This window comes from Panthera tigris, chromosome D4 (assembly GCF_018350195.1).
Source record: "Panthera tigris isolate Pti1 chromosome D4, P.tigris_Pti1_mat1.1, whole genome shotgun sequence".
Taxonomy (NCBI): Eukaryota; Metazoa; Chordata; class Mammalia; order Carnivora; family Felidae; genus Panthera; species Panthera tigris.
In genome coordinates, this window is record NC_056672.1 from 78,698,338 (window position 1) to 78,725,569 (window position 27,232).

Here is a 27,232-nt window from a genome sequence, read left to right on the forward strand (position 1 = left end):
AGATTTCCCATGGACTCATGACAGCCTTGTTGCCTAGAAGGCAAAGCCTCCTGCTTGTCCTCAGCGCAACCCAAAGAAGGGGGAGAGGAGGCAGCTGGGGTAGACAGAAGGGCTCAGTTATCTTACTCTGAAGGGACAAACAGCCAGGACCAAAATCTCGAGAAAAAAAATATGGGCGTCAGTATGATTATCCTTTGGTGCCGACTAAGAGCTGTGCTACACACGTATTCTCATAATCGATGAAAAAAATGGTAGAAATTAGAAAACCCAGGAGTTTGCATGGCATTTGGGTGGCCTCTAATCCAATGACCTGCATCCTTATGCAAAGAGGAGAATTTGGACACAGAGGCGTGCACACGAAGAATGCCATGTGATGACAGACTGATGTGTCGCCATGCCAAGGAACCCTGAGAAGGGCCAGCAACCACCGAAAGCTAGAAAAAGGCAAGGAAAAATGCTCCCCTAGAGTCTCCAGAGGGAGCCTGGTGCTGCTGATACATTGATTTTGGACTGGCAGCCTCCAGAACCATGAAAGAATACATTTCTGTTGTTTCAAGCCACCCAGTTTGTGGTTCGTTGTCACAGCATTCCTAGGAAACTGATACGGTCGCATTGGCAGAACAGAAAATGAGCCACAGATGTTCCATCCACCAGTATCCGTCTTCCCCTGAAGCCTTGTGGATTTCATCGCCCATGTGATCTGTCCCATGTCATGAAACTCAGGCAAAGCCACATCTCAGTCCATTTGCAGAAACATTGTATAAGTTTTAAATCTCAGTGGCTTCGAGCTCGCTTCCCAATTCCTCCACCTTCCAACAAACTATTTTTAACCATCTACATTCACCCACCCATCCATCAATCGTAAATAATATGTCCTTAGCAGTTGGGACACAAAAGTGAACAAAATGAGTCCTGTGATCATATGTAGCTTGAATTCATAGCAGCAGAAGGGTTGGAGAGAAACGTAAAGCAAACATACAAGCTAATGAATAAACAAGGTAATTTCAAATATTGCAAAGTGCTAGGTAAAAAGCAAAACTGCGTAATGGGCACCTGGGTGGCTCAGTCAGTTGAGCGTCACTTCAGCTCACGTCATGATCTCACGGCTCGTGGGTTCAAGCCCCGCGTCAGGCTCTGTGCTGACAGCTCAGAGCCTGGAGCCTGCTTCGGATTCTGTGTCTCCCTCTCCCTGCCCTTCCCCTGCTCACATTCTGTCTGTCTCTCTCAAAAATAAATAAGCCTTAAAAAAAAAAAAATAACAAGTAAGGAGAGAAAGGAGGTGGGTGGGGAGACAATTTTAGATCCAATGGTCATGGAAGGCCACCGAGAAAATGATCTTTGAGGCAGGTGAATAGAATCTTATGTTTAAAAACAAAAACTGACAAATGGATGTTATTACCCATGAGGGTTTTTTGTCCTGAGAGGACTGATATCCCAAATAGCTTATATCCTGACTCCATACCCACTGCCTTCCCACTAGACCAAGCCTTTAAAAAACCCTGAATTCTAGAGGTGATATTCCTGAGGTTCGAATATGAGTTACTACTCCCCTTCCTTGCTGTATGCTACACTGTTTATAGGTAGGGTGACTATGTAATGGATCATCCAAACTGGAATGCTTTTGAGGGAAGGAGGACGAATTCTTGATACTTACGCCAGGACCACAGGCATAAACCAGCACCGTCCCACGCAAGCCAGCGTGCGTGGCCGCCCTATTTGTAGGGTGCTGTAGGGGGCTCCAAGGTCTGTAAGCCCAGTGGCTTAACTTTAACATAAGTACCCGGATCAATTAGCCAGGTTGGAGAGGGACAAAGGAAGGTCATTACGTAAATGGTGGCCAGTCAAAGTCATCAAGACTCAAGCCTTCTGCCCTCCTCCAGATTCACTGTGGTCCTATGGTAATACCAGACCTCTTTAGGATGTACCCTAATACATCCACGATAGACACCAGCCTGCCCATCTCGACCTTCTTAATCGTTGAGCTGGAACACTCGACTTGAAATCCCAGAATGTCCGCGGGGCGGGAAATTACAGTTTATGGCAGAGGCTGCTAGAGACCCCCCGATATTCATGCTCCCTTTCTTTCACACAATAGAATTTATCCACCCAGAATATGACCTCCATTCCCCAGCTTCCTTTGCGGCTAGGCGTGTCATGTGACTTCATTCAAGCTAGTGGATACAAGCACAGGTGTTGATGGAGACTTCTAAGAACCTCTCTTAAGGTACAGCCGTTGGGTACCCTTGTCCCTTCTGTCCCTGTCTTTTACCGTGTTTCTGTGACACTAATATAAGAGGTAGAATTTCTCCTTGGACCTGGGTCCCTGGGAACTTTATTTGAACAGCACCCCTCGAGCAATCGTGGACTTTAACATGAGAGAAATATGCTTCCAACGCATTGAAGCTTGAACCTAATGGTAAGAAGATGGAGTCCCTCTAGCTCCCGGTGTTAATTCTGCAGAGTTGGAGAACTGAGCCCCAGAGAGGGGATGAGGGGATGTCCAAAATCATACTGGCTAATTAGACAATTACAAAATAGCAGGCTTCCCAACTCCTAGCTTCCACTACATTCACTCACCTCTTCAATAAACTTTTTCCGAACACAAACAATGTGTCAGGCAGTAAACAGGTGCTTAGTAAACAGAGTTGAGTAAATCATGGTGGCTTTTGTCAGGAGCTCATGATCCAGAGAACAAATAATAATAAAGTTGTAGGGGCGGGGCAGAGCCCATAAGAGGAAGGTATAACCAACTCTCTGAGCTCAGGAAAGACTACAAAGGAGGCACCATTGAACCTGGGTCCTAAGAAAGCACAGCAATTTGTTAGTTAGCAAAGGGGGGATGGGAGCGCCCGGGTGGCTTAGCGGGTTAAGCGTCTGACTTCCGCTCAGGTCATGATCTCGCCGTTCAGGGGTTCGAGCCCCACATCATGCTCTGTGCTGACAGCTCAGAGCCTGGAGCCGGCCTCGGAGTCTGTGTCTCCCTCTCTCTCTCTGCCCCTCCCCTGCCTTTCTCTCTCAAAAAATAAATTAAAAAAACATTTAAAAAATAAATTAAAATGAAATAAAAGGGAAGATGGCATTTCAGGCGGAAGAAAGAGCTCGCGCAAAAGTACGGAGGCCAGAAAGGACATAGAACAGATTGATGGACACAGTAATGGTCCGCCAAATACGTCCCTGTCCCCAATCCCCAGAGCCTCTGAATATGTTATGTCACAAGCAAGCAGAAATCAAGGCTGCTAATCAGCTTTCTCCACTTATCCAAGTGGGCTCAATATAATCACAAAGGTCCTTAAAAGTAGAAGAGGGGAGGTGAGAACGTCAGAGCGAAACAATACTGGAAAGTCTCCACTGACTGCTGCTAGTTTTGGAGACGGAAGAAGGGGGCCGCGAGCCAAGGAATTTGGGTAGCCTCTAGAAGCCAAAAAAAAAAGGCAAAGAAACAGACCGCCCGCTAGACAGTCCAGAAAGGAAGGCAGACCTTCTGACATATTGGTTTCAATCCAGTGAGACCCATTTCAGACTTCTGACCCCCAACACCGTACGGTAATAATTTGTCTTCTAAGTAAGTAAACGTATGCTTTCAGCCACGACGTTTGCAGGAAACTCGTTACAGCCGCAATGGGAAACCAATACAGATGAAAGCTTGTTATGGCTGAAGGGCAGAGTGTGTCATTAGAAAGGAGGCTGCCGAGGTAGGTGGCCCATGGCCACAGAGTCTTAAATTCCAAGGTAAAGGTTATGAAACGCGTAGACCATGGGAAGCCACCGAAAGACTGTAGGAAGAGAGATGTGGTCAGATTTCCATTGCAAAGGTATCTCCAGCTGTACAGATGAACTGGAAGGGTCACAACAGTCTGGGTGAGAGATGCTGTGTGGGGGGGAGGTGGGGGGGGAGTACTACATCCTCTGAACCCTCAGGACTCCTGAAGCCCCCCACATCAAACAATAGCGGCTGGGAAGTGTCCTGCGTTCTCCACTCCCTCTCTTGTGTTAGCCTCTGCAGGGGAGGTCTCTGGAGTAGAAGAGAACTGGGCTTGAGAGCTGCTCTACCATTTACTGGCTCCAGAGCCCGGGCCTAGTCACTTCACCTCTCTGTGCCTCAGTTTCCTCATTTCTTCCAGGATTTTCAAGGGATCCTTTGTGCAGCCTCAAGGGGCCACTGTCATGTATTGGTCAGAGGGCTGGGTGCCATCTAGAGGGCACCAGAAACAATGCCAAGAAGATAAGGAAAGCCACAGTGATTCCCAAAAATGACCAAGGAGGATGCAAGAAAGCCTGTTTCTGGTTCTGGGCACAATAAAATGATATGCGGGATCGTAGAATCTTAGACAAGTTATAGATCCTAGAGTCTTTGAATTCTAGAATCTAGGAATTATAGAGTTATAGAATAAATTATCTTAGTGCAGCCACTCTGGAAAACAGTATGGAGGTTCCTCAAAAAAACTAAAAATAGAACTACCCTATGACCCAGCAATTGCCCTACTAGGCATTTATCCAAGGGATACAGGTGTGCTGTTTCGAAGGGACACATGCACCCCCATGTTTATAGCAGCACTATCCACAATAGCCAAAGTATGGAAAGAGCCCAAATGTCCATCGATGGGTGAATGGATAAAGAAGATGTGGCATATATACAATGGAGTTTTACTTGGCAATCAAAAAGAGTGAAATCTTGCCATTTGCAACTACATGGATGGAACTGGAGGGTATTATGCTAAGTGAAATGAGTCAGTCAGAGAAAGACAAAAATCATACGACTTCACTTATATGAGGACTTTAAGAGACAGAACAGATGAACATAAGGGAAGAGAAGCAAAAATAATATAAAAACAGGGAGGGGACAAAACATAAGAGACCCATAAATATGGAGAACAAACCGAGGGTTACCGGAGGGGTTGTGGGAGGGGGGATGGGCTAAATGGGTAAGGGGCACTAAGGAATCTACTCCTGAAATCATTGTTGCACTATATGCTAACTAACTTGGATGTAAATTAAAAACATACATTAAAAAATGGAATAACAAATTGTCTAAATTAATAGTAAACTATCCAGCAATTAGCTAAAGCAAAGATGAACAAAGCTATCCACATCTGTGCTGGTTCAGATTAGTCTTGGCTGCCTGAAGTTCCAACTCAGGAAGGTATCGGAGACCATGATGGTGTCCATGTACATGAATATTGAGATAGATTAGTCGTGTCTGCCTCAGGGGTAGAGGTGCGAAGATACATTAGTTATGTCTGCCCTGAGATTAGCATTAGAGAGTATCTCTATGTGTGCTTTGTATCTTCCAGAAGTCCTTGTGAAGAAAGCTAAAGATAAACAAGGATTTGCAGCTTAGATCACAAGAGACACATTGTTCTCTACAGTACTTTACCCACCTTTGCTTAGAATAAGACAAAAGGAGGGGCAAAAGAAGTAATACCTTAAAATCCAGATAAGACTCTTTAAGAGTAGGTACAGAGTACAGAAGTCGAGAACTCATCCCAGACAGGTTAAGAGACGGGCATCCACCAGGCCAAAGGATCTCTCCACAGGCCAGGTTGCAAAGACACTGGAGGAGGACCCACTCTACACCCCACTTTGCAGAGTAAGGCCAATGGGAAGGCCCTGGGCTGCCAGACAGGAGGACCGGATTCCAGCCTCTCTCTACCAGGAACCCCGTTAGGCAAGTCCCCTGCCTTCTCCAGCTTCTGTATCTCCACCCAGACCAGGAGGAGCTTAGATAAGAACTATAGATCTCAACATGGGCACTTGTCCCTCCAAAGAATGGTTGGACCCTCCCACTTTGGTGGTCATAACGGATGGAAGGGACACCGCTGGCGTTCAGACGCTAGACCCCCTGCAGCACACCGGAGGGCACATCTGATGAGGAACTGGACCACACCTGACTTGATTTTGGAAAGTCCCACCTGAAATAGGTGGGAAAATCCCTGCTCTCATGACCCAGGCCTAGATCTCAGTTCCATTTCACATACAGACACAAGGAATTTTTTTTTTTAATTTTTTGTAACGTGTTTTTTTTTTTTTTTTTGAGACACAGAGAGAGATAGAGCATGAGCAGGGGAGGGGTAGAGAAGGGGAGACACAGAATCTGAAGCAGGCTCCAGGCTCCCAGATGTCAGCACAGAGCCCGACGTTGGGCCAGAACCCACGAACCGTGAGATCATGACCTGAGCTGAAGTCGGAGGCTTAACCGACTCAGCCACCCAGGCGCCCGGACACGATGAATTTCTGTATGATTTTAATATGCACCGAATTTTCCAGGAAGGCAGCTACCATGCAAATGAAAGACGGGTCGTTCTCGGTTTTGTTCCGATCTCCACTGTTTCGGAAAATCACGACTCTGAAGGCCGTGCGACGCGTGCGTTTGAGTGGCCGATTCCGCACACCCGTTTCAGTTTCCATCAAGCAATCATCCGGATGCTGTTACGTCTTCCAGCCCAGTCACAACCTCTTCCCCACGTATCAACATACATATTATTTTATTATAAATTACTTTGCTTTTTATTTTTCATTTACTTTGCCGTGCGGGCATTATATAGATTTTTAAAATGAGATGTCTAGGTGGGTAATATAATTTATGAACTCCATTTCAGGATAATAAAGGGAGCATCACAAAATGTTCGCCTGGGAGGGCTGAGAACCACTGGGTCACACGAGTCCCGGATCGCTTCCAGAGGCAGCAAAGTAGAGGTATCATGGAAAGAGGTGCACACCTGATCACCTGGTAGAGAATTATGGGTAGAGAATGACAGTAAATTATCTTGTTTTCCACAAACCGTCCTCACCCACCAGATGTCCCTTAGCCATCCCCAGAACATCTGGTAATCTGCACCACTGAATGCATCCCACGTCCAATCCCCCAAAGGATGAGATTGCCTGGAATCGAGTCTGGGCCTATTTGGAATTGCTCAAGAAAGCTGGGGCTTCCCTGAGTTGGAGCTGAGCATGTGCTTTAAAAAAAAAAAAAATAGTGTAATTGATTTCTTTATAAGCCATTCAGGCCTTATTATTTATTAATCCGCCTGTCAAGATTAATTTAAACTACTTCTCAATAAGACAAGTTGACAACGCCTTTGTTTACCAGATTGACAGCCCCCGCGAGTGAAGACAGGGCAGCGATGGTTCTTTTCCCCGTAAGGGAGAGCTCGGAGGAGGAGCCTCCCAGGGCCCAGCCCTCACTGGGAAACGCAAGAGTCCTCTCTTCGCACTTGGTGGGGACGGAAATCAAGGGCTTTACCCTCCAACCCCAAGCCCGTCCTAGGCCCCAGGACTTGCGTTGGACATTGCGTGACTACTGAGTCCTATAGATTGTGCAACCTGGACTTCTCCTGGACCTTCCTCTCTTCTCCATTCCCCGTTGCCATGACCTTAAGTCACGGTCGTCTTCTCCCCATACTTAGGCTCTCTTAGAGAGAGGCTCTCTTAGAGAGTCTTCTCCCCATACTTAGGCTCTCTTAGAGAGCATACTTAGGCTCTCTTCTTTCAACGTGGCCACAGCCCTACACAGCTGGTAGTTTCACATCCGCCCTTAAAGATGAGCAATGTGGCGTCCAAGGAGGGGAAACAGCTCATCAACATTCACCCAGTTCGTCTGTGGTGAGTCCAACGTCCAAACTCGGGTCTGGTCCCAAAGCTTCTACTCTGTGTCCTACTCTCTTGTGCACAGAGCTCGGGTGTCTTGAGAAACCCGTGACATGCACCAAATACTCTGTGTTTCCTCGAGCACCTTCCACAGCATCAGGGGAGAATGGCCTTGACTTTAATGACGTTGAGCCGTTGAGTCCCCATTACAGGGCGAGTCCCTGAGACATGAAACTCTAAGTCCCGTGAACTCCAGGACCCAGCCCACCGTGGGTAACGTTAGATTCCTGTCACCTGACCACCACCTGTGGGTGCCAAGTACTTATGTGTCGAACGAGTGACTACATGAAGTTCCTTGAGAGAGTCTGATAATGAAGCTGCGGGTGCCTTTGGGCAGGACATCGCGTGAACCTCGAGCGACTAGATCGCTGGCCTGACCCACGTCCGCACGCCCCGCCGTCTCAAGTTCAAAAAGCAGACATTTGCATTTATAAAAAAGTAACTGTTGCATATATAAATAAGCCCAATTTAAAAATAAGAAACACATTTCGGATCATGTGGCTTGACATGATGCTCTCGTTCCACACCTCTCTCATCCGGGCCTTGAGGTGGGAGCGAAACTTGTAAGTGGAACAGTTAATTTAAGCAGCCCTCCCTGGGCCCATCTCCCCGCCAGTTTTTTAGACTTGGGAGTGAAAGTTACGGGCAATAGAGACAGAGAAAAAAAAGAGCAGCGGAAAAGAAGGGCAAGGTCTTGAGCACGTTTGTGCCAGCTCAGAAAGGAGAAGGCCACAGGCTCTACGTGGTCTTAAGAGGCCGACGATGCTGAAGACAGGACACCAGCCAGGGCTTAGCATAGCCTGCGTGGCTCCGCCTCCCTCTGCTAGTCCCGCCCACAGGGGGGGAGGAAGTGCTCATCTAACTGGCAGGCACCTGAAGTTCTAGGTCCCGTGTCACTAGTGGGCAGGGCGGGTCCCCGGTGTTACAGGCTTGCCCTTTTCTCCAACATTCCACTTACGTTCATATGCAGGACATGTTCCCATTTCTTCTTTCCTGCTTCATGGCATGAGGAGAGCTCAAGGCTCAGGAGGGCACTCGGTCCCCATTCATCTCCTCCCTGGGGTCTTGTCCTACATGTGACAGCCTGGCCGGGTCACTGCCCCAGCCGAGGGCTAGACAGCGGGGCTGACTTGGTGCATTAACACTGCAGAGGTAAACACGCCCATTCTCCTCCCTTCCCACGGTGGAGGTGATGATATCCAGCCATCCGTTTTCCAGAGGCAGACAGTTGCCATGATCTAGAGAGAGTGAGGGCAATTTGGCAGGGGGGGTGCAGGGGGAGTTGGGGGGAACCTCACTCAAATCTCCTGTATGAGGAATGAGCACTTTGCACTGGGTATGGGAATCCCCTCGCTTTGTAAAAAGTCTAACTTGTCTCCCATTTGGGTGTTGCCTTTGTGCTTCTCTGTTCTCCCAGGCCCCCAAATACCATCAGCTCTGGGATCCTGCCCAGCCTGTCCTTCGCCTCACTCTCTAGAGGGTCTCACCCTCTCCCAACGGAGGGTGCCTCCATACACATCTGTGCCGTCAGTATACATCAAGTACACGTCCCCAGTACATCTACTGATCTGTTGCCCCTCCAACATCTCCACTGGAATGTCTAAGAGGTATCTAAAATTTCACCTCCTCAAAACAGAATGACTGCTTCCTATACCCTCTCTCCACTCAGTCTTCCCTTCCCCGTCTTAATAAAGAGCAGCACTACCCTCCCCCGAGGCAGCCAAGCCCAAAACCCAGTGCGGTCTTCAATTGTTCTCCCTTCCTTGCACCCCACATTCAATCCGACGGTAAGCATTCCGGGCTCTACCCCCGCCGTTGTGACGGGGGATGAATCTGAGCACCTGTCATCATTTCTAACTCTTCTCGAAGCCACAACCAACCCTGACCTGGAAAATTACCCCGGCCTCCCGATCGTCTTGGGACTCTTGCATGGCTTTCCCACAGCACCCCGCATGGAATCCACACGACCTGCGGAAGGCACGGGGCCACCTGGCCAGCTCCTCCGTTGCGCTTCCCACTTGTCACCTGTATGCCCAGCCACAGCCACACCGGTCCTTCAACCCTGGGTCCTTCCACTTCAGGTATTTCACTTGCTGTGCCTTCTGCTGGCGGCACTCCTGTCCCAGCACCGTGCACGGCTTGCTCGTTCCCATCCTCTAGGGATCAAGTCAACTATCATCGCTCTATAGAAACCACCCCGGACCATGGCCACCCGGGACATCCCTGGTCTCATCAGTCGATTCAAGCAAGCACTGTTCAATACATGACACTACTTGGCCAACGCGAGTATTGTTTGCAGCGTTTGGTGGCCCTCTCCTGCAGGAGCCTCAGCCCTGGTGACGGTAAGATTGTGCCGGCCGGTTCGCCGTTCCAGCTGCAGTGCCCAGAACCAGGGCTGGCTCGTGACGGACATTCCATCCAGGTTTGTAGCCTGACCAACGAGAGGGCTTTGCTCTCTTTATGTTGCAGAAACGGAAGGCTCAGGGATGTCAGGCGGCCAGTTCAATGTCACACAGCTAGACAGCGGCAGAGTCAAGGCTGGGAAAAGTTTTGTCTGATTCTCAAGCCACTCTTCTTAGCACTGCACTCCCTCCTGCTACGGCATAGTGGCTAAGTGCGTCCTCCTTGCCTTTCTTCAATTCCTTTCAGTATTAAAATTCCATTTTCTTCTAAGTGTATCTTTGCAAAGGCCATTAAAAGGTCACCTAGCATCTAATCTTCTTCCTTAACTTTGGAGCTAAGAGAGTCCTCTGGTGCCTTCTCAGCTGTAAAACAAAGATAATACTCGCCCGTGTGACTTTAAGCACACGCCGACAGAGTGCCTGAAACTGAATGAGCGTTAGTTTGCCTTCTCCCCGAGACCGACCATTCAGTTATTCCACAAAGGTCTACAGAGCAACGTTCCAAGCTCTGTGCTACCGGCATCTACAAAGCTGAGCTGGAAGAAGAGTCTGATCTTTGGAGACACACATTCTCATAGGAGACGGAAAGCATTTCCCCCAATTGTGTTAACACGTGGTAGAGAGGGCAAGGGGCTTGGACCTTGGAATCCAACAGGCCCGGGTTTAATGTTTGGTTCCCTCTAGGGGGCGCCTGGGTGGCTCAGGTTAAGTGGCCGACTTCGGCTCGGGTCACGATCTCGCGGTTCGTGAGTTCAAGCCCCCGCGTTGGGCTCTGTGCTGACAGCTCAGAGCCTGGAGCTCGCTTCGAGTTCTGTGTTTCCCTCTCTCTCCGCCTCTCTCCCGCTCCCGCTCTGTCTCTCCCTGTCTCTCAATAAACGAACAAACATTTAAAAAAAAATTGTTTTTAACGTCTGGTCCCCTCTGACGTAGCTGTGCGACGTGGGGGGAGTTACTCAACCTCTCTGAGGTTCATTTCTTTCCGTCTGCCGAAGGGAGTCAGCACCCGGTCTCAGTACTGTGTTTAAGAATTAAACAAGTGGATACGTGCACCAAATACACATCAAACAGATGCCGTTAGGATTATGTTCGCTGACATTTCCTGAGCCCTTAGTATGTACCAGGCAAGTGCTAGGTGCCAGGCGGGTAACGACTCACTCCTCACGGTGACTCTATGGGGCAAGTCCACTGTTTTCCCTCCTTACAGCATAAGGAAAGGAAGCACAGAGAGGTACTTGCTCCAGGGCTCACCGTTGGTGGCCAGCGGCGAGGGGGCGAGGCTGAGGGGGGTCCAGCAGCTAACCCCAGGCCAGACCGCCTCTCCCAAAGAGGGTCACTTGGAGGCAGAGGGCGGAGCACGGAAAGCCTAACTCCAACCGTGTGGTGCTGTCAGGCTGTTCCTGGACCGGGTGGGGGGGCCCCTGGTTCCTCCCCAGCTCCAGCCTCCTCAACACCACATCCATCACAGCCCCGGAAGGCTGACCTCCCCCCGCCCCCCGACGTCTGGTAGGACTGAGGTGTAACGTTTGAAAATTGCCCAGGAAAGTGTGAGAGCAAACCAGGCAGAATGTTAAAAGACCGGAAAGCATAAAATTTAAAAACAGCCTCTGACGGTGCAAAAATCAAGGAAGGACTTTTGCAAAAACAACACCGTTTCCAGCCAAAGGGAGCTTTAACCCGACTGGTAATTGAGTCTGTCTGCGCTCCTTCCCTGGGCGTATCATAAGGTGAGGCTGGAACGAGGCCTTCGATTTTGAAGGCGTTCCCCCCCCCCCACGCCGGAGGCCTGGGTGAGGGGTGACAGAGGGACAGAAGGAAGTCGAGGGCGGCTGGCTGGCTGGAGGAGAGGTGTCCTTCCAGCACAAAGCCCTTTATCTTGCAAAGTCATTCTCAGCCCTTGTAGGGGGAGGGGTTCTCTGCAAGGTAAAGTGAAGGGGACCCTGGAAGCTGGGTCCCCCCAGCGGGGAAACTGAAGTCTGAGGCCACAGGAGCTCAGCGTGGGGTTGCTTTGTAGATCTTGGGAGCTTTTGTCAGAGGAAAGGCACAGCAGCTGACTGCAGGGAAAGCGCGGACCCTGGAGGTGGTTCTGTTCACCCGTCCTCTTTCCCGTAGTCCCTGTGCCCATAACTTAGGCCATGTTGCCGGGTGATATTAAAGGCAAAGCTTCAGTTTTATGTGATGGGAAAAAAATATATATCTTTTGCATTATCATACATACATTCCCAGTTGGAAAACTTGGCTCTGCCGTGACCGGTCCCGGGACCTCCTGCCTCCTCCTCCATCCCCTGCCCATGCTTCAAGTCCCAGCTCACTGGCCCCCCGCCCAGGAGTCTTCCTTGATGCCCCTCCACCCGCTGGATGTGGCCTCACCCCTCCGCAAAACCACAGGCACTATCCCTGCCCCTCTCTTAGGCGCTGAGCACATCCAGTCTCGCCTGTAGGTGGCGCTCTGCAAATGAATGGGTCTAAGTTCCATCAGAAATAAACTCTGTGGGTGGCTGCATCGGTTGAGTGTCCGACTTCGGCTGGGGTCATGATCTCAGGTTCGTGAGTTCGAGCCCCGAGTCGGGGTCTGTGCTGACAGCTCAAAGCTTGAAGCCTGCTTTGGATTCTGTGTCTTGCCCTCTGCTCCTCCCCACCCCCCCCCCTCAAAAATAAATGTTGGTCAAAGGCAATGTCACCTCCACATCTCCTGGCACACTGAGAATTGCAAAGCCACCCACGATTCCAGCTGGAAGGAGACTGGGAGTTCATCCGACCCAACCTCCCATTCACCACATCCCATACCTATCTCCGCAAGCATTTAATGAGTACCTACTGTGTGCGAGGCATTAGACCGGATGTTCAGAACATTAGGATGTGACAAGCATGGCCCTTGCCTTGCTCAGCAGAGAGTCCGGTATGCATGCAGATGGGATGGGGCGTAGCGGCTCAGAGCCTGGAACATTCTCGATTTATGACCAGTATCCGTGGAGCGACAGAATGAAGGAATGTTAAGGGTATGCAGGAAATGTGATGGAACCCAAGAATCAGCGATACTTGAGCTGGACCTGGGAGGGTGGGGATGTCTCTCGAGTGATGAGGAGAGGGGGCGGAAGGCAGGAGGGGACGTGCAGTGGCACAGGAGACGCAAAGGAAGGTGGGGTGCACGGAAAGTTCTCTGTGGCTGAAGCGTTGGCTGTGTGGGGAGGAAGAAGAGACACGGCAGGATGTAGACAGGCCAGAGCCCGTTGTAAAGACAAGCACACGCCCTGCTGAGAAATCTGACCCTAGATCGCTCGCCTGCCTGCAAGGGTGCTGAGTGAGAAGTCCCCAGACATGATCCCCACAACTCCAGTCCCGTCCTGGTCCGCGCGGGGCCACGCAGATGCTGTGTTGGGCCGAGGTGCCCCGTTGGTGAGGGCTCAGCGCTACCAAGACTCAGAGTGCATGTGGCAATGCGCAAACCCACAGCCCGCGGGGACCCGGATGCACAGGATATGGGCATGTCTCTACCTACTGTGCAGGTGTAGACTCATAGGCTGAGTGCGGAGGCAGTTTGCCCAGGGTCCTACCTCTGCCCTCTTTTGCATCTCAGGTGGCCACCTGCAAGGCTCGAGATGACCTTGTTTTCCCTTCCCGTGAGGAACCCGGGCTGCAATCCTGCAACCACACAGGGCAGGCCCACCTCCAAGGTTCTGAAAACCCGAGAGGAAACCCTCAAACGTCGCAATAGCACACTTCACCTCTTTGAGTAAGATGCCTCCCTTCTCGGACATCTCCTTGCTTCTATTTCAGGCACAGTACCTGCCTGCTATCAGAATAACAGGTAAGTCAATTTTCATCATGAGTAACTGAAAGGGTAGCCGTGGAGCCACAGGGGACCTGAGAACTAATCCTGGTTCTTTCTCTATCTCTTTCTAAGACCTTGAGAACCTCCCTCCCTTCTCTGGACTACAGGGGCCCCTGGACTAAAACAAGGATCATCTATAAAGGCTCAGCTGGAAACACCTTGTAAGTTAAGATGCATTCATACTAACGTGTGAATGGCTGCTTACCGCTGAAAAACTCAACCTCCATCATGAGAACTGCAACTTAACAAAGAAGAACATCTCCAGTTATATTTGGACTAGAGAAAGGACAGTCCTGCAGCAGTCGTTTAGCAACAAAGGCTGGTCATCAGGCTCCTTTAAGTGGCAAGGGAAAGAAGCTAATATTGATTGGACAATTTATGTATCTTTCCCTAAGAACATCACAACCCTTACAACGTCGGAAGAGGGTGACCACCCATTTTCAGACAAGAAAACTAAGGCTCAGAGGTGTTAAGGAGCTCGGTCAAGGTTACCCAGTGGCTGAGTGGTGGAGACCTGAACTGGGTCGGGGTGGCTGACTCCTCACTGTCCCCCTGCTTTCCACCCTATGCAAGGGGCTTAATGGACATCCTTCCATCTCCACTCTCCAGCCTAGAAAGGTCTCCTGGACACATTGATTTTTGTGTGTTCGTTCTTAACGCATTTGCAGAATCTGAGACCCCGGCTGCAAAGAGGGGTCAGGAATGAGAAGGCAGACTCCTTTCAGCAGCTCCGGTCTTGAAACTACTTCCCGCCGTCTGCACTGCCTTCTTTGGTGCCTCCTTATTTACCACCCACGGTAATGGTCCAGCCACATCTCCAGCTCATCCATTTCCAGAGCCCTGGTCAGAGGTGGGTCACGAAGGTGAGCACGGAAATTGGTAGATTCAGAGAGATTAATTTCCAGCCCTCCTCCTGAGTGCGATGGTCGCTTCACTGACCTTCCTGCCTGTGGTCTCGAAGCCCCTCCCAGTGCAGCCTGTAAAAGGCTACAATACGACATGCCCTCAAGCACAAGCTGCAAATCTTCAGTGGCCCCTTACTGCCATCACAAGAAATTCCCCAGAGCGTCTGTGGTTCAGCCACAAGCTGCATTTCAAGTCTGAGCTCTCACTGCCTCATTTGCCCCACTCCCTGGGAATGTGAGCCTAGCCTGTTCGCTGTAAGTGTTCTGTGCGGCCCGTGCCCTGTCCCTTGTTCCCAGTTCCTAGCCCAGGACGTCCTGCAGGTCCCGAGCCCTCCACAGAGCCGTCTCTCATGGACAACGCTGAGAACCACGAGCCTCATGTTTGTGCTGGTGACATTGTCCTTGTCCCACCTGCTCTGGATCTCTCCTCTCTGCACCACTACCCCCTGACCCTGACCCTCACCCCACTAAAGTCTGTGAGCTCCGAAGAGACGATGACTTCTTAACATTCATTTCAGGGACCCTGATCCTAGCAAAGCACCGGGCACGCAGTAGGTCTCAGTAAATGCTTGTGAATGAGGGAAGCCAAGTAAAAAGAACTCATTAGCACGAACGATCTCTTCCTCAGTCGAGCCCCACACAGACCCCGGCAGGAAAGATTACCCCTTGGCGGTGATCTTAGGGCTACAATTTTGCTGTCATACCCAAATGCAGTGCCTGAAAGCGTTTACTTTTTTTTTTTTTAATATATTTTATTTTATTTTGTTTTGTTTTATTTTATTGTGTTTTATTTTATTTTTAAAGTTTAGTTCTCTCATTTGAGAGAGAGTGCGCACACACAACAGCAAGGGAGGGGCAGAGAGAGAGAGGAGGGGGAGAATCCCAAGCGGGTCCCACACTGTCAGCACAGAGCCCAGTGTGGGCCTCGATCCCACAAACCGGGAGATCGTGACCTGAGCTGAAATCGAGAGTCACATGCTCAACGGCCTGAGCCACCCAGGTGCTCCTGAAGTTTCTGTTTTATTTATTTATTTTTATTTATTTTATTTTTTTTTTTTAGCGTTTATTTTTGAGATAGGGAGAGACAGAGCATGAACGGGGGAGGGTCAGAGAGAGAGGGTGACACAGAATCTGATACAGGCTCCAGGCTCCGAGCTGTCAGCACAGAGCCTGATGCGGGGCTCGAACTCATGGACCGCGAGATCATGACCTGAGCCGAAGTCAGATGCTTAACCGACTGAGCAACCCAGGCGCCCCAAGTTTCTGTTTTATATAATTGCTTGTGTCCCTTCCGGTGATCGCAGCCTCCATCCCAGACCACTCCTGCTCACCGGCCCTGGGAGGACCCAGAAGCTTCTCAGAGAAGCCACGCAAACCCCGGGGGGCTCACTGATGCCAACTGCAGACTCACCTGACAGCCTCCGGCCAGCTGTGCCTTCTGGGTTCTGCCTGACAGGTGCCAGCTGCCACTGCCGAGGGCACAAGAGGGAGACCAGAGTGAGGCCGTGGGGACCACAGCAGCCTGTGCATTCTTAGCACCTGCCCGGCTGACGTCACTTCCAGGCTTTGTGCCCGCAGATGTTGAGATTTCTTGGCCCACCCGAATAACAGGATCAGGTTTGTTAGTTTGCAGCCTCCAATCCATCTCGACCGCTGTTCTCAGCCCCAGGTTCATCACCCCGGCACCCATCTGGTGACCCCTTTGAAAGGTCCTTTGACACACGTCTCCCCCTCAAATCTGCTTCATTCCTGGCGGTGAGCAAAGAAGCCAACGCTCGTTGAGAAAGGTCAAATGCCCGCACTGTGTTTGTTCACGAGGGTGATATTTCGCCAAAGAGCAGATGTTTCCTAAATGATAAATAGGGACAGCCGCTCCCCGTGGGTCTCGGGAGAGGGAAAGTTCTCCACTCCGTATGCAGCACGGGCGCCAGCGAAGGCCGGGAGGGGAGGGAGGGCAGAGTTTAATTCATTAGGATACATGCATCGCGATGCAGTACCCGTCCGAGAAATGGATACTGCACCTAGTACACAGTGTGTCCTCCACGAAAGCTCAGATGATAATCTGAATAGCCCTCATCTGCTGAACACTTGCTGTATGCCTGGCGGTCTGCTAAATTCTTAAACACAACTTCCTGAGTCCCCGTCGCAACGCCATGAGCAAACAGGCTCAGAGAAGTCGAGCTACTCATCCGAGGTCACTCAGCTGCTATGTGACGCATGTCAGGCACGTCTGGGTGCAGGGTCTGAGCTCTGAACCACCGTGGCACAAGGGCTTGGAGCCTGATAACTCCTGGCCTGGCTATGAGCTTTGCCTTGAGCCAAGCAGGTACAGGGTAGGAACTCAGAAATAAATAACCTGCAGGCAGAGGACGTCAGCTGCCCGTGTAGCCTCAGAGAAGGGTTACACGCCTTACAGTCCCACAGATTTGAGTTTGGACATCATTTGCTCCACTTTCTAACTGTATGATGGGCCACAGGAATTACTGCGTTTCTGACCCTTATATTCCTCCTCTGTAAAATGGGCTGGTTGATAACATATCACAGGATTAGCACAGGCATCAAATAAGGAGAGATAGATGATGGATAGATGACAGATAGATAGACAGATAGATAGATAAGCTAGATAAATAAGCTAGATAGATAAGCTAGCTAGCTAGCTAGCTAGATAGATGATAGATGATAGATAGATAGGTAGATAGATAGATGACCTAGATAGATAGATAGATAGATAGATGATAGATGATAGATAGATAGATAGATAGATAGATGATTGATAGGTAGATGATAGATAGATAGATAGATAGATAGATAAGATAATAGATCATAGATAGATAGATGACATAGATAGATAGATGAGACAGATAGATAGATGATAGATGATTGATAGATGATAGATAGATAAGATAATAGATGATAGATAGATGACATAGATAGATAGATAGATGACATAGATAGATGATAGATGATTGATTGATAGATATATAAATGGATAGATAGATGATAGATAGATAGATAGATAGATAGATGATAGATGATTGATTGATAGATAAGATAGATGATAGATAGATAGATGATAGACAGATGATTGATTGATTGATAGATGATAGATAGATAGATAGATAGATAGATAAGATAGATGATAGATAGATAGATGACATAGATAGATAGATAGATGGATAGATAGATAGATAGATAGATAGATAGATAGAATGGGGGCATACTAGGTGTTCAGTGAACGTTAGCAGCTATTATCATGTTTATGAGTAGCAGTAACCAGGGCAAGTATGGAATAAATAATGCTTGGATACATTAAAATGACAGCCAGGTTTCCAAGACCAAGAATTGTCTCAAGCTGTTTGTGAGACCAAAGGCCACCTCTTAACATCCTCTCCACCTGCCACAGGCCGTGTGACATCTATGGAAGGAAAACACCTTCACAGAGCACCTTTGGGGTCCAAAAACCAGTGCATAGACTCAGTCTCTCTGCTTAGTTCTTCCCTTTGCACCAGGAGACCACCTGCCCACCCTTCACAATGGGGCAGCGCTTGGCTTCTCAGGGTCTGGGGTTGAGTTGGGGCGGGGGAGAAATCCTTTACCCACCTCTAGATGGCGCTGTGCACTGGACCCCCAAGCCCGGCTGCTCCTGCCCTTGGGTCGCACTGCCCTGTGGTCTCACAAGGCCCGACCCAGCTTCTCCAGCTCTAGCTGTCATCCTCCATCAACACTCAAAACCAGTTGCCTCTACTGACAGCAGAGGGCGGAGGCTACAGAACCCCGCCATTCTTCTCTCCCCTTGCTTTTCCCTGCCGTGCAGACACCCGCACACACACACACAACACAGAGACACAAACTCATGCACACACACACACTGACATACACACATCCCTCGCCTCTTTCCTCCAAAAGGCTGAAGCCACAGAGATACCGGGTGGGGCAACGTGGTAGTACTATGCACACCCCAGAAGGACCCCTCTCTCAACTCTGGTCTAGTTGGAACGTGGAGGCACAAACGAGGAAGGCAGCCGTTTGCACTGGAGAATCAAGGAAGGTTTCACAAAGGTGGTGGCATTTGGACTGTGGCGTCCAGATAAGGAGGAAAAGCCAGTGCGATCTGGAGCATGGGTTGCGTGAAGGCGAGGGGCAGGAGAAGCAGCTAGAATATTAGGTTTGAACTAGTCTTAGAAAGCCTTGAATGGTGTGGCAAGATCTAGCATCCTTGGGGGGGCCTGGGTGGCTCAGTCGGTTAAGTGACTCTTGATTTCGGCTCAGGTCATGATCTCACGGTCGTGGCTTGGGATTCTCTCTCTCTCTCTCTCTCTCTCTCTCTCTCACTCTGCCCCTCCCCCACTCACGCACACCTGCTCAAGGACGGTGTTTCCTAGTCAGGGTGGTGTCTCAGATCTCTGGGGAGAAACTTGAAAATACGCATGCCTTTCTTCTCCACCTCTGTCCCCCCTCCACGTCCCTTCCAACATTTCACACCTGCGGTGGAACCTGGAAATGTGCATCTCAATTGCACCACGCAATTCCGGAACACACCCTCCTTCCTCCGTCCTTGCAAAGTCCTCTCATAGACAATAGGGAGCCCTAGAAGGTGTCTGAGGGAGGAAGTGGCCTGATCCAACTGGCATCTTGGGAAAGTGCCTGTGGTATCCGTAGCACAAGATGGTCAGAGGAGAGCCCCATGCGCATAGGGCAGTCTGGGCGCCCACCTCTAGCCTGTGCGGTGCTTTTGTATGAGTTAGAGGAAGGCGCCCTGCCTTCTGCGACATTTTAAAACGTTGGCATATTAACCCGAACGGCCTTAAGCAGTCTGGCTTTGGCACAGCAGGGACATGGCCCTTCCAGCTGTATTTGGTGCCCCTGCCATGGCCCTCATGTACAGAAAGGGGAAGTGCAGGAAGGGAAGCCAGGGGACAGGGCCGGGGTGAGCAAAGCTTCGGACCTGACTTTAATCTGTCCCACTGGCTAAAACTCACCAGCACAAATAGTCCGGATCTCCAGCATCTTTTTTCTTTTTAAACATTTATTTATTTTTGAGAGAGAGAGAGAGAGAGAATGCGTGCATGTGAGTTGGGGAGGGGCTGAGGGAGAGAGGGAGACAGAGGATCTGAAGCAGCCTCCGCGCCTGATGCGGGGCTCGAACTCACAAACCCGACCGAGAGACCGTGACCTGAGCCGCAATCAAGAGTCCGCTGCTTAACCGACTGAGTCACCCAGGCGCCCCTCTCCGGCTTCTTTGTAAGTCGATGGTCAGTGTGCGCGTCCCACGAAGAAGCAGGTGCCGGCTGCTGCTGTATGGGGGTGCCCCCGGCTCGGCCTGGCTCCGCCCCAGCAGAGGCCAGGAGCAGACACACACCTCATCTGCTGCCCCCCTGCCTGGCACAGGCGCACGTACCATTTACAGAATACACCAGACCCCAACCTCATCCCTCAGATATGGCACCGGTACCAAGTTCAGGGAGAGGGAAGGTGGGAGTCAAGTCTCCAGGAGAATAGGTAGGTGCTCGCAGGACTCATCCAAAGTGCGGTCAAGACAAGGGCAGCTGTGAACATTTTTTGCACCATGCGTGCATGGGCTGTGTGCACAATCCCGTGTGCCAGCTGGAAGACACGATCCTTCGTGACCACGCACACGCTCTCGTATAAATTAATCTGGGTTTCTCATAGGATGTCTCCTCGGATGTGCTGCCCTGGTGCAGTGCACAACCTAAACGTCTGTACACAGTGGCTCTGGTGGCCAGCCGAAAAGTTCTGTGGATCTGGCTCTCTCCCCACAGGACGGTTAGGAGAATCAAACAAGAGATGGGAAAGCACTTTGATCCTAGATTTTTATTATCGTTGTTATTTTACTGCCCTAAAAGAATGTCCCTCCTGGGGCTTGGAATTACCTAGACCATTTCTTTTTCCATTGACTTTGGGTCTCCAAGAAAGAATTACATTTTCAGCAAGTTTTAGCTGCTATAGATTCATGAAGTGATGGAGTGCCAGACCCACAAGGCACCCTGGGGATGATCTACCCCCGTTTCCATGCAGATGGGAAAACTAAAGACAGAAGTGTGGTATGGCCTGAATGCATGCAGCAGGTTAGCTTAAGCCCTTGACCTTGACTCATTTGCGTGGTCCTGTCCAGAGGCTCTGAGGTCGGAATATTGCTCGGCTGGGAAGGGGGTGGGTCACAGAAGGGCAGGACCTCAGACTTCCTCTCTTCTTCTTCTAGGGTCTTTCTGGGGGGACCATATGGAGGCTGCACAGGACTGTGCCCCCCCCCCTCAAGTCAGCGGCCTCGAGTTGGCTCAGAGCTTGCCAGAAGCGGGAAGTAAACAGGCACGAGGACAACGGTGTCCCCGCGCACCGCCTCGACTGTCTCCGGCGTTCAAAAGCCCGTTAACACTTCACATGGAACTCTTGACAGAAATACACTATTTTGTGCAGACTTCCTGACAGCCTGGCAGGAGAGTCTCAGGAGAAACAAAGGAGATTTATTGGCGAGAAAAAGAGAAGGCAGTTGGGACCGTATGAGGAGTGGAAGCGGAAACATTTCTGGCGAAAAGGTGCGCTGGCCAACAGGCAGGGCAAGCACAGACGCTTCCGATCCATCTTGCTCAACGAACTACCCCTCCGTGATGCCTTTCTCAACAGAATGATTTAATCCTCCCGCTTTAAAGGCTCCTTGCTACCGCTCACTGCTAAGAAGAAACGCACATTCACCATAGAGGTTGCCGGTTGGTGACTGTCTTGACGGTCAGAAACGTCATTATCAGACGCACTCTGCTTCACGCTCGGCTACGTTTGCTCTGTCCCCAACGCAGATGGTGAACTTCGTTGCCCTGTGCACGGACCGCCTTGGTTTGAGTTCGCCTCCCAGCACCTAACCCAGGGCTGACGAGACAGCGGACGTGGAACGCACCTTGGAAGGGACTTGACTTTAAGCAAAATATGACGACGGCGGATCTGAGAAGTCTGAATGGTCTTTGCGGGGGGGACAATAAAATGGGACATTTGAAAGAAGAACTTGTCTGAGAACCTGAGACAGGTGAGCAGGGTGTGTGCGTTATGGGATGCCTGGGAAACGATAGCAACCAGAACAACAGCGATAACCACAGCCCACGCCTCCTCGCCCAGGGGATCGTAAGACTGCCGTCTCTAATTTCCAACTTCTTGCATATTTATTTAATAATTCAACAAGTATTTGCTGAGCACCTGCTGGAAGCCAAGTATGGGCCTCGACATTTGGGGGAGGGGTAGTAAAAACAAAGATGTGGTCACCGCCCTCCCTCAAAGGGATCAGGGGCTGGGGCCAAGGGCAGGGGAAGATATACACGGATAAATTCAAGGTAGGGGCAAGAATGTGGCTTTGGAGCAAAGAGGAGTTCCCTTAACTCTGCAAAAGGAGCAACCGTGTCAACTTCACAGACTCCGTGACTCTTGAGTTGGGCCTTGAGAAGTGGGTAGGGAGCTGGGGGGGGGGGGGGGGGGGACAGGTAATGGAGCCGGAAGGGCCTTCTAGACAGGGGAAGTGCCAGAGGCCTTGAAGAGCAGGAGATATTTATTTATTTATTTGTTTATTTATTTATTTATTTTTAGTTAACGTTTATTTATTTTTGAGACAGAGAGAGACAGAGCATGAACGGGGGAGGGGCAGAGAGAGAGGGAGACACAGAATCGCAAGCAGGCTCTAGGCTCCGAGCCATCAGCCCAGAGCCCGACTCGGGGCTCGAACTCACGGACCACGAGATCGTGACCTGAGCTGAAGTCGGACGCTTAACCGACTAAGCCACCTAGGCGCCCCAAGAGCAGGAGATGTTTAAGCAGCAACAGGAAGTTCTGTGGCGTTTGGGGTCGGGTGGACAGGAGAACGTGAGCGCCTGGTTGGGGGAATCGGGTGGTTGTGAGCACGAGAACAAGGCTCTGGGGAAAACTGGGCGGAAAAGAAGAAAAAAAATACAGTCACAAAGAGGAGGCTTCAAACTCATGAAACTGAGAAGCTCTTGGCCACGTTTGGAAATAAGACTAAGAATCTGGTTCGGGGGAAGAAACAGCGGACCCAGCTCTGCCCACTTCCCCTGGCTAGAGTCACTAGTGGCCCACGCCGAGGGTTATTCCTTTATGGATTATTGTTACCTGCCTGTGAGAAACACACACTTGCTTGGGAATGAAGACATGGGCACGGGGAAAATAGAACCAGACAGTCAGGGTACCTTTTGAAATGGAGACCTCCAGGAGGCAGAAGAAAGGTGATCCTTGGAGAAATCAGAAAAGGCTTCCCAGAGGAGGTGGCTTTGGGTTTCAGCCCTGCAGGATGAGTAAGCGTTCAACCCCCAGAAACGTGGGTGAGGAGCGCGTTCCATGGCGATAAGAGACAGTGGGTTAAGGCAGTTTGGCCTTAACAGAGAGAGAATGGGGAGGAAGCGGGGCCTGGGAAATGTCACTGGGAATGGGGGTTGAATCAGAAGCACAGTGGGAAGCCACTGAAGGGAATGACCCGGCCTTCAGAAAGTGGTGGCTGGCAATGGCAGAGGCCCCAGGGGAGCCACGGAGGGAGCTTGAAATGGGAACGAGAAAATGACTTTCTGAACGGCCCAGCCCATCTCTCATGGGTCCTCAGTTCTTGGTCTGGTCATAGCCCTCTTCTGGGACTAGCTCAAGAAAAGCTCTCAGAACTAATAATTTTATGTCGAGCCTTGTGTAAAACCAGGTTGGATTAATTATTGATGCGAACTTAGGCAAATGAAAGCTTGCTCTGGCTTGGCAAGGTTCCCCCTCAGCAAAATTAGCTTCCAGAGCTCTGGCTGCCTCCTGGGGAGAGGCACACGCCTGTCAGCGGCTCAGAGCCACCGATGGGGACGGGGATGCGTGCGTGGAGGGGCTTTGAACCCCTGACTTCAGATCTGGGCCCAGGATCTCGGCCGCTTCCCGGCGCCATCTGGGCTGGGGGTGGGAGAACCAGGCGGGAATGAGCGGGGAGCTCGCTCCCAGGCCTCCCGTGGATTCCCTCGCAGCCGGGCGTGCGCAGAAAACAATATCAGCGATAACAGCCTCGAAGATTCAATTCCGTCCCATTTAATTAAATGGCTTCAGTGCACACAAATTGCAGCGATGGATGCGAGTTCATGCCAGACACACAGCTGCAGACCTGTGACACAACGCGCTCTGGAAGGTGCAGCAAAGACCAGTTGCCACCCCGGGGGAGCCCAGCAGCAGGCAAGGCAAGTGGAGAGCAGGAACACGCTCTGGCCGGTACAGCCTCCTGAAGCAGATGAGCCTCCTTCAGTCGTCCCTTTGACAAACACGTATTGAAAACCTACCGTGTGCTGGGCCCTGCGTGGGCCTTGGAAATACGGAGGAGAAAGAGACGTTCTTGCCTTTAAAGGGACTTGGAGTCTCCTGGGGGCACAGAGGAGCAAACAGGTGGTGACTGCTGATGTCTTCACTGATTTCACAGGACAGCCCCATTAGGAGTGAGGGGCAGGCCCACAGGGCAAAGGGGGCTCAGGCGTCTGCATGGTAACCTGAGTCCCTAGGGGGAGAAGGAAGGTGGAGCAGGGAGTGTATTTATCAAGCACATTCCATGTCACAGACACCATCAAAGTGCTGGCTATTTTGCAGGAAACAAGGCTTTCATGCTCCTGTCAAGCTTCCCTCCAGTCGTGCCCTCTGTGAGCTCTAGGAAGCACATCCCCAGACAGAGCTGTGAGAGGGGATGAAACCTGGAGTAGGGCAAGTGAGAGGGAAAAGTATCACTGAGGCATTAGGGGATCAATGACCTCGGCCACATACTTGCCTGAGTCATTCCCTCCTCCCCGGCCCCCAAGAAATGGAAGTAACGCAACATGGTCTATCTACCCATTAGATGTCTCACAGCATTCACCTGTCAAAGGCCAGGTACACAGTAGGCACTCAACACACATCTAGAAGGAATGAGACGTGGTGGACGTTTTTGGTCAAGTGAAAGGAGCTTACAACATAGGAGGTAAGCGTTGTATTCTGTTTCTCAGTCTCCTCCTTTGCCAAGTGTCAGTGATTGCCCTTTACAGTTTATAAAAGGGAGGGGGGCTTGGGGACAGCATTCACTGAGAACTCATTCATCCGTTCATTCGTTCATTCGTTCCTTCATTCATTCATTTATTCAGAAAACATTTATGAGCCAGATGCTGTCTTTGGATCCTGTGGTTACGATAATGAACAAAGCAGACCTGTCCCCTGCCCCCTTGAACTTCACAGTCAGTGAAGAGGTGAATACTAATGAAATGGTCCCACAGATGAATATAAAATCATGCACTGTGGTGAGAGTGCCCTAAAAGAGAAATGCAAGAAAATGTAGGAAACGTAAGAAAATGGCCCTGAGAAGCCTTCCTACCCTAGAGCCTTTGCCTGTGGTTTCCCCTCCCTTTCTTCCTTGTCTTCTTGACCCCAGCTTAGACATCATCTTCCTAGAACAGCCTTCCCTGAATATCCTCAGACACTCTCTAATATCATCCTTCTTTTGTTTTCCACAAACTCTCCCCATTATCTGTGATTTCCTTTTTTTTTTCTGTATTCCTTCATTTGTCCATTGCCTGTTTCTGGCTGGTAGAATAGAAGCTGCCTGGCAGAATGAGAGCTGGAGCCATCTCCGTGTTCCCAGCCTTTGGAACATTTATAATGGGAACTGTGAAGTCAATTAATGAAGGACACACGGCCATGAAGACAACTGATGAAGGAAGACAGGGGACTGAGATTCCAACCACATCTGAGTCCAGAGCTTTCCCATTCAGATGTCCTCAGAGGCAATGGTATCAGAAGATGGGAACTGGCGCTGAAAGATTGGCGAGGTCTGAAAACACGTGAGCTGTCATGAATCTCATCTGTAATAAGGGGTAAGAATAGAACCTCCACCTACAGTTGCTGTATAATGTGCTTGGAATATTATATATTAGCTGTTGTCCTTAGTAGTAGTAACTGATCTGGTGCTGGCCATGGTGCTGATCATGGTGGTATGGTGTGGTTATGAAAGTATTTTGAGACTTAAAAGCTACTCTTGGGGTGCCTGGGTGGCTCAGTTAGTTAAGGGTCCAACTTTGGCTCAGGTCGTGATCTTGGGGTTCATGAGTTTGAGCCCCACATTTGACTCTGCCCTGGGGGGTATGGAGCCTGCTTGGGATTCTCTCTCCCTCTCTCTGTCTCCGTCTCTCTCTCGACAAAAGAAATAAATAAAAATTTAAAGCTACTGTCAAAATGTGAGTGACAGAGGTTGACTTCGAACATCGCCAGAGAAACTAATTCTGTTGAAGGCTCCAGAGAGCCCCTTCCCTCTCAGTTAGAGGATTCCTGTGCGTAGCTCCAGGGTGGCTGCCCAAGAGTTTTTGTGTATTCACAAATTTAAAAAAAAAGTGTGGCCTGGCAACGTAAACCCATGATTAGAGAATAGACTGACATGGGTCAAATTCTGGCTTTGCTCTTTTCCATTTGCTAGAATCTAAAGAGGCTGCTACTTCTCCCAGCCTCACCTTCATCTGTGAAACGAGAACAAGAAAATCTGCTTCGGAGGGTTGTTGAGAGGATAAAAGGATTCTATGTCACATTGCACACAACAGAGAACTCTGTGCTGGGCATGTAGTAGGTGCTCCATAAATATCATCTGCCTCCCCTCCGACTTCGCTCAAATGGACGGGGGTTGATGAAGTCCTAGGGTACATTGTAAAGACCTTTTACCTCCTGAATCCATCCCCAATTTTCCAAGTGACTTTGGGCCACACACCCACCCTTTTTGAGCCTTGGTTTCCCAGACTCAAGTGCTACAGCAGCTGATTTTTTTTTCTAAGTTAATTATACCCTCAGAGAAAGTGCCTCATGGTGCATGTACTAAATTAAAACATTAATTAAAATAAAACATGAGCTCAGCAACAATTAAAGTGGGAGAAGAGATATATAATAAAATAAATTACAAACATACACATATAGCACACTCCAGCCTCGGTCCCAAAGCCCTGGGGATCTGAGAAGGGCTTGAGAGCTGACATCCGGGGACCTGTTCCCAAATCATGTGGGATATCCAAGGAGCCACCGACTTCCAAAGGATAGGCTCTTTGAATCTCTCAAGGTAGAGGTTTTGAAATGTTTGCAGAATCCGGCTTTTGCCCATTTACTCACGCAAACAAAGGCATCTGGTTAAAGGCAGCTAGGTGTTGAGGTGCAGAGAAATGCCTTCCTCCCTTAAACACGTGTTTTGGATGTGCTGGTGCATGCGGTCCCTCTGCCAGGCTGTGGGGCTGCAGCGGTGACAGGGTGGCTTCTGGCCCCAGGGGGAGCTTACAGTCCAGCGGTCAAGCAGGGTCATGCCGGCGAGAAGCAGAGACCAAGAACACCCGGTGGCTCGGGGTCCCACTCCATGGACCCTTCACTGTTTCCAGAAAACATGTACTCTCTTTCTCTGTGCCTTTGCTTGGGTCACTTCCTCTGCCGTGACCATC